We start from the raw sequence: 14,133 nt of genomic DNA, 5'->3' as shown, positions 1-14,133 counted from the left end.
TTCAAATTTCCATCATCTGCATTTCTTTTGCTTTCAATTGTCATGTCTTGGAACGTTAATTTTGTTCTGGTGTTCAGTTATCATTGGATGTCCAGCATCCTACCAAGGTGACATCAACAAGCAGTCTAAGCAGTCTAAAAGGTTGCCCCTCAATTTTTTGCCTGTGCCCTCTAGTTCTGGATATTCCCACTATTGGAAACATCCTCTCTACATCCACCCTATCTACTCCTTTCAACATTTGGTAGGTTTGAATGAGATCCACCCACATTCTCCTAAAATCCAGTAAGTACAGGCCCAAAGCTGCCAAACGCTCCTCATATGTTAACCTCTTCATTCCCAGAATCATCCTCATGAATCTCCTCTTGACTCTCTCCAATGACAACACATCCTTTCTGAGATATGGGGCCCAAAACTGTTGACAATACTCCAAGTGTGGCCTAACTGGTCTCTTATAAAGCCTTAGCATTATCTCCTTGCTTTTATATTTTATTCCCCTTGAAATAAATGCCAACATTGCATTTGCCTTCTTTACCACAGACTCAACCTGTGAATTAACCTTCTAGGAATCTTGCGTGAAGTCTCCTAAGTCCCCCTGTGCCTCTGATGTTTGAACTTTCTCCCCATTTAGATAATCCATGAAACAGATTCCATCCTTTTTTAACAATGTTTTAGCACTATAGAACATGTGAATGATTAAAACAATACAGTACAGGCTAATAAAACATTTTTAAATAATTCTTTGTAAAATCATGTAATTTGGTATTAGATACATTTTTTAAATTAATGAATTTTGTGTATTTACTTTATTTTATACTTTATTGTCACCAAACAATTGATACTAGAGCATACAATCATCACAGCGATATTTGATTCTGCTCTTCATGCTCCCTGGAGTACAAATCGAAGTAAATATTAAAAAATTAAATTATAAATCATAAATAGAAAATAGAAAAGGGAAAGTAAGGTAGTGCAAAAAAACTGAGAGGCAGGTCCGGATATTTGGACAGCATGGCCCAGATCCGGGTCAAGAGTTCTGACAAGAATAGCATGTGATGCTTTTCCCTTTGAATGCAATGTTGAGTAGTCTCCTTGAATCCCTTTATCCATTAGTCATCCAGCATTTGAATGCAAGAAAATTAGAAAGAGAAATGAGATACAAGAGACTGCAGATGTTGGAATCTAGATCAAAAATTAAACTAATGGTGGAAAACAGTAGGTTAGGTAGGGAGAAATATTGAGCCAACATTTTGGGCTGTGATCTTTCACCTGAAATAGTTGTGCCTTCTCTGCTCTTCAAAAAAACTTCAGCTAATCTTTTTAACTCAACACTGCTCAGGGACACTTTGTTGCCTTCACACTCCTCTCCCTTGGGTTCCTTAATATCACGTAGTACTCATATGTAATATGGCTAAATGGACCAGTAAAACCAACTGCATCTCATTCAACAGTTTCTGAAAAGCTGTCCGTCTGTAAGAACTTCATGAATGCACCTGTGGAGAAGTTAGTTTATCATTGGGACAGCATTGTAGCATACTGGTTAGCGCAACGCTTTACAGTACAGGCGACCCGGTTTTAATTCCTGCCACTGACTGTAAGTAGTTTGTACACTCTCCATGTGACCACATGGGTTTCCTCCAGGTGCTCCAGTTTCCTTCCACAATCCAAAGGCATATTGACTGGTAGGTTAATTGGTCCTTATAAATTGTCCTGTCATTAGGCGAGGATTAAATCAGGGACATTGCTGGGCGGCACACCTTGAAGGGCTGGAGGAGCTTATTCCTCGCAGTATCTCTACAAATAAATAAAATAAAATTTGCAGATAGTTGAGTTTTAACACACATGTACGTGAAGCAATGAAATTCAATGGATAAACATTGTTAATTTCACTATCATTGCACCTGGAACGTCAGGAATAATACAAGAAGTTTGGTTCTTAAGACTAATGCTAATTACAGTTGCTGTTGTTTAATATATTATGAAAGTATAATAATATAAGGAAATTGGATTTTGGAGCAATTAGGCAGTCAAACAAGGTATCTCGTTTATTTTGGCAGAAGTCTGAAAGGAAATGTTTCTGTGTCATGACTGAATTATTGTACTCAGGTTTAAAAGTTAATAATTAATAAGTAACTCAACCAGTTTAATTTACCAGCTCAGAAGTACACTGGACTAGAATCTACATCTTAATTTTCCTGTCTAACAACAATTCACATAAGCTATGATGCAAAGCATTGAAAAAGCCATTGGTAATTGACTACGGAACAGGATTTTTACTTACTGAAAGGGATCTAAGTTAAATTTTAATGGAAAATATCATAACATGCATTAAAATTCAAAAGAGTATCCTGAAGTTATAGATATGACCATAGGACAATTTAACAAAACACAATTTTTCTTTTCTCCTACGTAGAAAATTACAGACTTACTGGTCTTTTGATCTCCCTATATTTTTTATATGTCATGGACACCCTCCCATTAACCAAGGGGTCTGTGGATTTCAGGTTGGGAACACCCGATAGATCAACTTGAAATTAGTCATATCATTTATTGTGTTTGGAAGTAAACCCTAGGCTATCAGTTGTCTAGAGAAGTCAATACTTGATATTAGCAACACACACAAAATGCTGGAGGAACTCAGCAGGCCAGGCAGCAGCAATGGAAAAGAGTAAACAGGCGACGTTTTGGGCTGAGACCTTTCATCGGGATCTTGGCCCAAGACATTGACTGTTTACTCTTTTCCATAGATGCTCCCCGATCTGCTGAGTTCCTCCAGCTTTTTGTGTGTGTTGCTTGGATTTCTAGCATCTGCAGATTTTTTCTTGTTAATACTTGATATACTTCCTGTGTTTTGTTTTATTTTGACCTGAAACCCTCCTGTTCTTCTCTTGTATTTTAAAGTAATCACTATTTTTGAAACTTCTTAAAAATACTTTTATATTTCTTTATGATCATCACTCAGGCAAATTCAGAATATACCCAGTAAAGGATGAATCAGGCACTTACCTATAAAGAATGATTCTGAGAGTGCAAGCTATTGCTTGGTCAGCTGATGAGATATATTTCCAAGTTAGCCACCCAGAGGAGGACCTTGTAAGATCAACAGGGCATTAAGTGACTTTGTTGTGTTTACAGTTGATGCCTGGATCGATGCTGTGTGCGTTGCCTGTTGTCTTTCTTTATAATGCTTTCATTTCAAATCTCTTTCATTGAAGTAATATTTATGACTCCTTACAGTTCCAAACCCCAAGCCTACTGGAATGAATCTGCCTCCATGGTTAACATGTTCGGCAATTCAGTGCTTTAATGCACTAACATAATCTCCACAATCCAAGTTACATTATGAAGTTGTCACCCACATCATTATATGCCAAAGTCCAGTCTAATGGTTTCTTTCATTATAATTAGCTAAAGACTGATTTCTAAGTCATTAAAAAGTTAAAGAAACATTTTTTTTTCAAATAAAACAGTGCTTTCAAGGAATATATCCCATTCATTAGATTTTTTCCCCTTTGAATATGCTTGCACTGTTTTTCCTCTTTAATAGTTTGTGTTTTTGGATCAATTATTTAAAAAAAAGGTGAAAACTACATTTAACCAGAGAGGGAATGGGAGGAAATTTTTATGTCTGTATTCTGCAGTACAGTATTGTCTGGTAGGAAGTATAATTAGTAGATGAAGAAATTGCACTGAACTCCTGAAGGAAAATGTATAATACTAGATTCCAAATTCATGTTCAACTATTCCAGTGCTCCCAATACCATGGACGTGATCACCATTAATACACAAACAACAGGAATTCTGCAGATGCTGGAAACTGAAGCAACACACATCAAAGTTGCTGGTGAACGCAGCAGGCCAGGCAGCATCTCTAGGAAGAGGTGCAGTCGATGTTTCAGGCCGAGACCCTTCGTCAGGACTAACTGAAGGAAGAGTGAGTAAGGGATTTGAAAGTTGGAGGGGGAGGGGGAGATCCAAAATGATAGGAGAAAACAGGAGGGGGAGGGATGGAGCCAAGAGCTGGACAGGTGATTGGCAAAGGGGATATGAGAGGATCATGGGACAGGAGGTCCGGGAAGAAAGACGGGGGGGGGGGGGAGACCCGGAGGATGGGCAAGAGGTATATTCAGAGGGACAGAGGGAGAAAAAGGAGAGTGAGAGAAAGAATGTGTGCATAAAAATGAGTAACAGATGGGATACAAGGGGGAGGTGGGGCCTTAGCGGAAGTTAGGGAAGTCGATGTTCATGCCATCAGGTTGGAGGCTACCCAGACGGAATATAAGGTGTTGTTCCTCCAACCTGAGTGTGGCTTCATCTTTACAGTAGAGGAGGCCGTGGATGGACATGTCAGAATGGGAATGGGATGTGGAATTAAAATGTGTGGCCACTGGGAGATCTTGCTTTCTCTGGCGGACAGAGCGTAGATGTTCAGCAAAGCGGTCTCCCAGTCTGCGTCGGGTCTCGCCAATATATAAAAGGCCACATCGGGAGCACCGGACGCAGTGTATCACCCCAGCCGACTCACAGGTGAAGTGTTGCCTCACCTGGAAGGACTGTTTGGGGCCCTGAATGGTGGTAAGGGAGGAAGTGTAAGGGCATGTGTAGCACTTGTTCCGCTTACACGGATAAGTGCCAGGAGGGAGATCAGTGGGGAGGGATGGGGGGGGACGAATGGACAAGGGAGTTGTGTAGGGAGCGATCCCTGCGGAATGCAGAGAGAGGTGGGGAGAGAAAGATGTGCTTAGTGGTGGGATCCCGTTGGGGGTGGCGGAAGTTACGGAGAATAATATGTTGGACCCGGAGGCTGGTGGGGTGGTAGGTGAGGACCAGGGGAACCCTATTCCTAGTGGGGTGGCGGGAGGATGTAGTGAGAGCAGATGTACGTGAAATGGGGGAGATGCGTTTAAGAGCAGAGTTGATAGTGGAGGAAGGGAAGCCCCTTTCTTTAAAAAAGGACGATATCTCCCTGTCCTAGAATGAAAAGCCTCATCCTGAGAGCAGATGCGGCAGAGACGGAGGAATTGCGAGAAGGGGATGGCGTTTTTGCAAGAGACAGGGTGAGAAGAGGAATAGTCCAGATAGCTGTGAGAGTCAGTAGACTTATAGTAGACATCAGTGGATAAGCTGTCTCCAGAGACAGAGACAGAAATATCTAGAAAGGGGAGGGAGGTGAAAGTTGAAGAGCCAAAGAAATTACAGATGGGGAGCAGTGAGAGATGGTTTCACTGAACTCCCGTCGAAGAGAGGATCTAAACTTCTTCGGTGTAGGCATCACCAGAAGAGGCTTCGCAGTAGTGAATTTAAGCGCAAACAACAGGAATACACATCAGTTTATCTACTCCCGTGGTGTCACATTCTCATTTGCACCAAACCATTTTACCTATAGTAGTACCTGCTTTCTCTTAAAATTTAAGTTATTCATCTAGGTTAAATTGTATCAGACTTGCCAAATACAATCTATTTTTTATAAAAGGTTACCAGGAGTAGGGGTATGGAGACGAGGTTACAGTTAAATCAACCACTGTTCTCCCTAAGCTGCATGAGTGCGCGGCCACGCAGTAACTGAAGTATTCCCCTGCACACAGCCTTTGTTGCCACACAGCTGGAATTGGACACAGCTAGAAAAACTTTTACAAAACGTGAAAGATCTTCTATGCGGTACTGCAGTGGTCCCCAACCACCGGGCTGCAAAGCATGTGATACCGGGCTGTGAGGAAACGATATGAGTCAGCTGCACCTTTCCTCATTCCCTGTCACGCATTGTTGAACTTGAACATAGGGTTGCCAACTGTCCCGTATTTGCCGAGACATCCCGTATATTGGGCTAAATTGGTTTGTCCCATACGGAACCGCCCTTGTCCCGTATTTCCCCCGCTAAGGTAGAATGTTCCTCTGAAGCCCTTTGTGCCGAAATAGTGTGAAGTGAAGAAGCAATTACCATTAATTTATATGTGAAAAACTTTTGAGCGTTCCCAGACCCAAAAAATAACCTAACAAATCATACCAAATAACACATAAAACCAAAAATAAATAACACTAACATATAGTAAAAGCAGAAATGATATAATAAATACACAGCCTATGTAAAGTAGAAATAATATATGTACAGTAATGTTGGGAAGATGAAAGCAAGTAGGAAAAAAATCGGCACGTACGCACATGCGCAGATCAGATGCGCATGTCACGCATGCGCACACAGGTGCCCGCGCAAGGCTTCATGGTCATGGTAGTCTTTCCTGGAGTAAAGTGTCCCGGGATTTGACTGCTACTTTTGTCCCTTATTTCAGAGTGAGAAAGTTGGCAACCCTAACTGTAAAAGACATGCTGAGGTGAGTTTAACCCTACTTGAACATCCCCCCGGTCGGCCGTTCCTCAAGAATATTGTCAATATTAAACCTGTCCGCAGGGCAAAAAAGGTTGGGGACCCCTGTTGTGCTGTTTTTCAGTATTGTTGTTTGTTTTTGTGCCTTGTGGTGCATCAAGTAGCAACCTTGCTCTTTCTTTAGCATTTGTCTGCTTTTTTGTTTATGAGGCCGAGTTGCTAGCCCAATCCTCAACCAAGCACAGATGGAAAGCGTTCAAGGAGGCGACCAGATTCGGACCACTCACCTCAAAATCGAGTGCGGATGCTGCTACACCACCAGCTGCCTTTGTATTTCATTATACCCTTCAATTAATAAATAAAATCAAATGTATATGATTTTTAAATCTTCATTCTAAATATTCACAGTATGCATATTACAAAAAAAAACACAATTTAAAACGCCACACAGTTTTCAAGCCGTGTAAAAATTTCCTGTTCGGAGCTATGGTTAGAATATGTAAATGTAAAAATAATTAGAGGGAACGTTGAAGTCATGCTTTTCTTGAATGAATGGAGTAGGCTTAATGGGGCAAGTAGTCTGCATATCTTCCTAATTCAGGTGTTCATATGTAAACATATCTCCACATTAGGGCAACAGTCTTATCTCTCCTCACTCAACAAGCATGCCATCCCAGACATCAATCCGGCGAATCTTCACTGCACTCTTCGATTATAGTTGTACTGTTTACTAGGTAGAGAACAAGACTAGTGCAAAATATTCCAGATATGGTCTTACCAGGACCAGTTACCTTTACTTTTATTTTCAAATCCACTTTTTGAATTGAAAGCATTAAATAATTGGAAGATATAAAACAGAAGTTTTCCTTTGGCTTCCAGCCACTGCTCAACTCAATAGCATTTTACCATATTCACGTGCCTAAGTTTACATTTTTGAAGTAAAAGCTGGCCTGCATGAAGCAGTTTGAAAATAGATCACATAAATTACCTGTAAGAACAAATAAGAGAAAATCGGCAGATGCTGGAAATCAAAGTAATACACACAAAATGCTGGAGGAACTCATCAAGCCAGGCAGCATCTATGGAAAAGAGTAAACAGTCGACATTTCAGGCTGAGACCCTTCATCTGGATGGGGAAAAAAGAGATGGGAAGTCAGAGTAAGAAGGTGGGGAGGGGGGAGGGGATGAAGAAGTACGAGATAGTAGGTGATAGGTGAAACCGGGAGAGGGAGAAGTGTGAAGTAAAGAGCTGGGAAGTTGATTAGTGAAAGAGATACAGGGCTGGAGAAGGGGGGATCTGGTAGAAGCAGAAGGCCATGGAAGAAAGGGAAGGAGTAGTAGACCAGAGGGAGGTTAGAGGTTTCCCAGATGGAATAAAAGTTCAGTCCATGGCCTCCTGTTCTTCCATACTCAGGTTAGAGGAACAACACCTTATATTCCGTCTGTGTAGCCTCCAACCTGATGGCATGAACATCAATTTCTCAAACTTCTGGTAATTGCCCTCCCTTTCCTTCACCATTCTCCATTCCCATTTCCCTCTCTCTCCTTATCTCCTTACCTGTCTATCACCTCCCTCTGGGGCTTCACCCCCTTCCCTTTCTTCCTTGGTCCTTTGACCTCTCCTTTCAGATTACCTCTTCTCCATCCTTTTATTTCTTTCATCAATCAACTTCCCAGCTCTTTACTTCATCCTTCCCTCTCTCCCAGTTTCACCTACCACTTACTAACTTGTACTTCTTCGTCTCCTCCCCCCCCACCCAGCCTCTGTATTTGTTTTCCATAGATGCTGCCTGGCCTGCTGAGTCCCTCCAGTATTCTGTCTGTATAACTACAAGAACAACAGGTTGTTAATAAAATTCTTTACCATTTCACTTAACAGATTGATAATCTTTTCTACGGTTTGTATGCTTGTGCATTCGTGTGCGTCACAGAGCGAGTCATGCTAAATTGCTTTCACCTATCCCCTGCTTGTCAACTTGAGAGCAGAGCTGAGATTGGCCTCAAGAGCTGTAAAGAGCAAAATAAGACAATTCAATTCAATCCAGTTTAATTGTCATTCAACCATACATGAATACTCATGAATATAGCCAAATGAGATAGCGTTAGCATAGGGTCAAGGTGCTAAAACACATTACCGACAGACATACACAAGAACACATTCTTAGCGACACCATGGCTGGATGCCTAGCCCTTGCACACACAGTCAACAAACCCATACAGAATATCTGGTAAATACAGTGACACAGAGTATGCATATACCATACATAGCCCAGAATCCCCAGCCCACCCATATCATCTGTTGACCCACCCTAACACCCGTTAGGTGATAACATGGTTTTGAGGCCCAGTCCTTGCTCCTACGTCCGACTCCCACTAGGCAAATCCGTGGCTTTGACGCCCATTCTTTAAATATACAAGTGCATATAGGATATTAGTAAAAATACAGCAATGTAGAAAATACATGTATATAGTCCACACCTCCCAGCCCACCAAGATCATCTCTGGACCGGCCCTGATGCTCACTTAGCAGCCCGACCCCTGCTAGGTGAAACTGTGGTTTAGAGGCCCTGTCCTCACATTATATTAATAATACAACATAAATTGAAACCGTTAGGCCGATTTTTCAGATTTTCTCTTTTGTTATTGTTACGTACCCCGTAACTGGGTTGCCAAACCAGCAGAAATGGATCACTCAGTTGGAGTCTGGATTACTAGAACTAAGAAAGTTTTATTAAAGAAACAAGCAACACAGTAATCAAAAGGATAATGAATGCAACAGTTCAGCAATGATAAACACACATGTACACAGAATTCAGGATCAATCAAGCTCTATCGTTGTCTAGGGGCAAATGACCAGTTTCAAAGTGACACAAAGTTCAGTTCAATTTAGTTCAGTTCGCAGTAATCGTTGCCGTGGCGATGGACAGTGGGGGGGAGGAGAGAGAGCAAAACGAATGAATATACAACACAGCTTCCACACACAGACCTTCGCAGTCAGCTGTCGGGCGAGTCCTTTGTGATGTCATCTGAGGTCACCGACCGTGACCCCTCCATTTCCAGATACGATCGTTTCCCTGCGCTGAACCTGGCACCCAGGCAAGGGTGGACACACACCAGGTTCCCGCCAATCGTGCCTTTCCACCCTGTGCGTTTATGGCTTGATCCCGCGATCAGCCGTCCAAAAGCTTCCTACCGACTTGTGAGAGGCGCACCACTTCCAGGGTCTCGTTACCTTGGGTGTCGTGTGTGTCCTGCCTTAGCGAACCTGTCCCTTTTTATCCCCCTGCTGGGGTATCGCCTGTCCATCACTTCAAACAATTCAGGGTTCAAAGGGGGAGCCGCTCTAGACAGCTCTCTCTCCCGTCCCTTCATTAACATCTCCAAATGCTGCTCCATTGTTTTCCTTATCTCTCTCTCTCCTGAAGACAGGTGGCAGACCAACTGCTGATCACACAGGACAGCTAACATCTTATCTATGTGTATTCTTGTCACACTTCCCCCCTTTAAGGATTTTTACCGGGGGGTAAAAATTACAAACATGAACACATTATTTGATACACACACAAATATACATCTTTATCAGCTATTTGGCTAATACAGCGAGTTTGAAGTTGTCAACACCTTGACAGACAGTCAGCCATCACATTTTCTGTTCTTTTTATATGTGTTATTAATAATCCCTTAGACCAGGCTCCAATTTAGCAAACTTCATAGTGGCCAAAAACACTGATGAATTGTGATCAATATAACCTCTCATTTGGTTTTGTCCCGGACCACAATAACAAGGGTTGTCCCATTCCGACTTAGTTTTCTCTCGCAAGGGCTTAGTGGGGGGGGGGGGGGGCGGGGTAGTGACCGCAGAGTTATTGCAAAACTTCCTACAGTACCCACCATCTCCAAGAGCCTTCTCAGGGCCCTCTTGTCTGTCGGGGTAGGGAGGTCAGCGATAGCCTGCACTGTAGCTTGCATCGCTGCCAGCTGCCCCTGTGTCACCACAATTCCCAGGTAAGTGACCTTCGTGTGGCCGAACTCATTTTTTTCAAGGTTCACTATCAAGCTGGCTTCAGACAGCCGTATTAAATTGCCAATACACACCTCTGTGTTCATCAGCCCTTTAGTCACTGAATTACTCATTCTATACGGATGTTGCTTACTAGGCTAACCTATTGAAACAGACACCACCCAACGTCCCAGTTCTTTGCATCGCCTCGGGACAATCAAACCCCCGGGTGCGAGTCGTTTAATTACTTCTCCTAAAGAGTCGCTTTGTTCGGGGATTAAGGGAGAGACCTTATCAGCAGACCTGGCCAAAACAATAGCCTTCTCCCATCTGATCGATACCATACTAATCTTTTCAAAATGGTTTTTTCTCTTATCAGGGGGCCCCTAGCTTCATTGATTTTCGCGCTAACACCAACTAGGTTTGTTAGCATATCAAAAGCCTGTGACCGTCCCAGTTCACGTCGGCCATGATCAATAACATCCTTCCCCCTGGGCAGCCGGTAAACCTCTTTCATGATTCCACCAACTGTTTCCTCCAGCACCGCAAAATGTCCACCGGGGGGTACCTCGTGGGCCAGGTTAAGAATCTCATCCTCATAACTCCTTTGCACCACCCCCCATTCCTCATCTGCGGGTACGGTACTGGATTTCCCTTTTCTCCTTAGCACTTCCTCCTCTACACAATAGCCTACTAGTTCCCTTGTTAATTCTGTGTCAGAGGGAGCTGTCTCTGCCAAAACCATCAGCCCCTCATCTCGCTCCTGCGCCTGCACAAATTCTTTCCTGGCTAATGCTAAGTCTCTCTCAGCTCCCTCACTCCTCTTGCCTCACTACACTCCTTCTTTTCACTTTCTACTCCCTTCTCGTACAAGGTTGGCAGAAACGTCTCAGCTAAATTTACCACCGCAGCCCCATGATGAACCTGTGAGTCCATGGGCGGGGCCTCAATGCTGGCAGGCTGACCTGTCAATCTCAAGACTGGGAACACGATTCCCCCGGCGACGTCATTACCGAGCAAGACTTCCACGCCTTTCATCGGTAATTCGGACCTCACCCCGATCGTGACTAGTCCAGAGACCAGGTTGCTTTGTAAGTGCACCTGGTGCAAAGGGACTGACTCTGTCCCTTCCCCAACACCTTTGAGCTCTACCTCCCCAGTCTGGGTCTCTGAGCTAAACTCTAATACACTCTTCAGTATTAGTGACTGACACGCTCCCGTGTCTCTCCAGATCCGCACTGGAACTGGTTTTAACCCCTCCTTCACTGACACCAATCCGGCCGAGATAAACTTCTAGCGCCCTTCCTGAACTTTGGCAGACCTGTCCTTCCCTAGCAGTTCGTTTACCAGCTCGATACAGCCAGTCAAAATAGCTGTTTTCCCTTTTCCCGTCTCCTTCTTTGGGGCAAAGCACCTGGACGCAAAGTGTCCGACTTTCCCGCAATTATAACAGACGACCCCAGGAGACTTCCTACCAGACTGCTCCCGGTCTACCTTATCCTTCTCACTAGTCCCCGGCTTACTTTCTGACTTTTCCAGCGGACTCTCCCCGCAGTCCTGACTACCCTTCTGGTAGCCTTTACTTGGGGCAAACTTCATTTTATGCGTCAACGCATACTCATCCGCTAACTTAGCAGTTGCGGCTAATGTGGCTGCCTCTTTCTCATCTAGGTAGGGTCTCATACCCTCAGGGACACAACCTTTAAACTGCTCAATCAGGATCAGCTGCAGCAGTCTGTCATAATCCCTCTCTACCCCCTTCGAGGCGCACCAACGCTCACAATATGTCTGCATCTCACGGGCAAACTCCAAATACGTGCGGTCCCACTGCTTCCTCGCATTCCGGAACCTCTGCCGGTATGCCTCCAGGACCAACTGATAAATCCTGAGGATGGCCTCTTTCACCACCTCATACCTCTGGGCATCTTCCGCGGACAAAGCTGAGTAAGCTTCTTGGGCTTTCCCTTTCAGTACACTCTGAAGCAAAACAACCCACTTATCCCTCGGCCAGTCCTGACTTATAGCCACTTTTTCGAAATGGAGAAAGTACCGATCCACGTCGGTATCGTCAAATGGGGGAACCAGCCGAACCTCCTGGGTCGCCCTGAACCCTCCACCTTGGTTCGGCACAAGCCCCTGCTCTGCCCTTATCTTTAACTTCTCCAGCTCGAATTCCCTTTCCCTCTGTTTCTCCTCTCGCTCCCACTGTCTCTCTCTCTCTCTCTCTCTCCTGCCTTTCTAACTCTTTCTCTTTCTCTTGCCTCTCTAACTCTTTCTCCCACCTTTCTAACTCTCTCTCTTTCTCCTGCCTTTCTAACTGCTTCTCTTCGTGTTCTAGCTGCCGTACCCGGAACTCGTGCTTGAGTCTCAGTTTTTCAAGCTGCACCTGTACCGCGTCTCCAGCAGGTTTTTCAATAGACACCACACCCAGCTCGCCTTGGGGAAACACACCTTTAGATGCATAGTGCTCTACGATAGCTCTGTGTATCTCCTCTCTCCTCATTCTCGACTTCCCCTTAGCAAGATTCAACAATTTGGCCACAGCTACCAATTCCGATTTCCTGGCATCCTCTAGTGCCTCCAAGGTCGGCGCCTTTATAAATTCCTCAGCCTCCATTTCTGCTGTTTGTCTTTTCTTTCTTTCGGGAATTTTGACCCAATCAATTTACTCCATCCCAAATTTATGTTACGTACCCTGTAACTGGGTTGCCAAACCGACAGAAATGGATCACTCAGTTGGAGTCTGGATTACTAGAACTAAGAAAGTTTTGTTAAAGAAACAAGCAACAGAGTAATCAAAAGGATAATGAATGCAACAGTTCAGCAATGATAAACATACATGTACACAGAATTCAGATAACAGGATCAATCAAGCTCTATCGTTGTCTAAGGGCAAATGACCAGTTTCAAAGTGACGCAAAGTTCAGTTCAATTTAGTTCAGTTCGCAGTAATCGTTGCCGTGGCGATGGACAGTGGGGGGGAGGAGAGAGAGCAAAACGAATGAATATTCAACACAGCTTCCACACACAGACCTTTGCAGTCAGCTGTCGGGCGAGTCCTTTGTGATGTCATCTGAGGTCATCGACCGTGACCCCTCCATTTCCAGATACGATCGTTTCCCTGCGCTGAACCTGGCACCCAGGCAAGGGTGGACACACACCAGGTTCCCGCCAATCGTGCCTTTCCACCCTGTGCGTTTATGGCTTGATCCCGCGATCAGCCGTCCAAAAGCTTCCCACCGACTTGTGAGAGGTGTACCACTTCCAGGGTCTCGTTACCTCGGGTGTCGTGTGTGTCCTGCCTTAGCGAACCTGTCCCTTTTTATCCCCCTGCTGGGGTATCGCCTGTCCATCACTTCAAACAATTCAGGGTTCAAAGGGGGGAGCCGCTCTAGACAGCTCTCTCTCCCGTCCCTTCATTAACATCTCCAAATGCTGCTCCATTGTTTTTCTTATCTCTCTCTCTCCTGAAGACAGGTGGCAGACCAACTGCTGATCACACAGGACAGCTAACATCTTATCTATGTGTATTCTTGTCACATTATTATTAATTATTTTATGTTTATTGTTCTCATTGGAAACGCTGGATCCTCTTATCCACTCTGCTTGTTAGACACAGGAAAAGTCCTTCGTAAAACTGTGTTCAATTTACCTCATTAAATGGTGATTTTCCCCCTCCTGCTCCCAAGTGCTTTTCACCACTCCCTTCATAGTTGATTCTAATATTTTCTACTATGGATATTGCTCCGGACTATATTCTCTCTTACTTTCATGAATAGATTATAGTTGTTAGATAACAATCCATGGGAATTGT

At 44.0% G+C, this 14,133-nt stretch overlaps 1 protein-coding gene across 4 annotated transcripts in view; it reads right to left on the bottom strand.

Annotated features, from left to right (window-relative positions):
• Nucleotides 1-879: 879 nt before the first annotated feature.
• Nucleotides 880-14,133, bottom strand: part of LOC140197578 (organic cation/carnitine transporter 2-like) — a 58,437-nt gene continuing 45,183 nt past the window's right edge. The window contains exons 11-13 of one of the 4 annotated variants that reach the window (XR_011885968.1): nt 8,184-8,326; nt 6,607-6,664; nt 880-1,791 (exon numbers count right to left, since the gene is read on the bottom strand). The gene's annotated coding sequence lies outside the window, so the exon portion shown is untranslated. Of the gene's footprint in view, nt 1,792-6,606; nt 6,665-8,150; nt 8,327-9,072; nt 13,809-14,133 lie in introns of those variants that run through there. The other 3 variants (XM_072257712.1, XM_072257713.1, XM_072257715.1) reach the window with 3 other exon arrangements.

This window comes from Mobula birostris, chromosome 5, assembly GCF_030028105.1.
Source record: "Mobula birostris isolate sMobBir1 chromosome 5, sMobBir1.hap1, whole genome shotgun sequence".
Lineage (NCBI taxonomy): Eukaryota > Metazoa > Chordata > Chondrichthyes > Myliobatiformes > Myliobatidae > Mobula > Mobula birostris.
The sequence above is the reverse complement of the archived record's forward strand: the minus strand, read 5'-3'. Positions and strand labels throughout refer to the sequence as shown.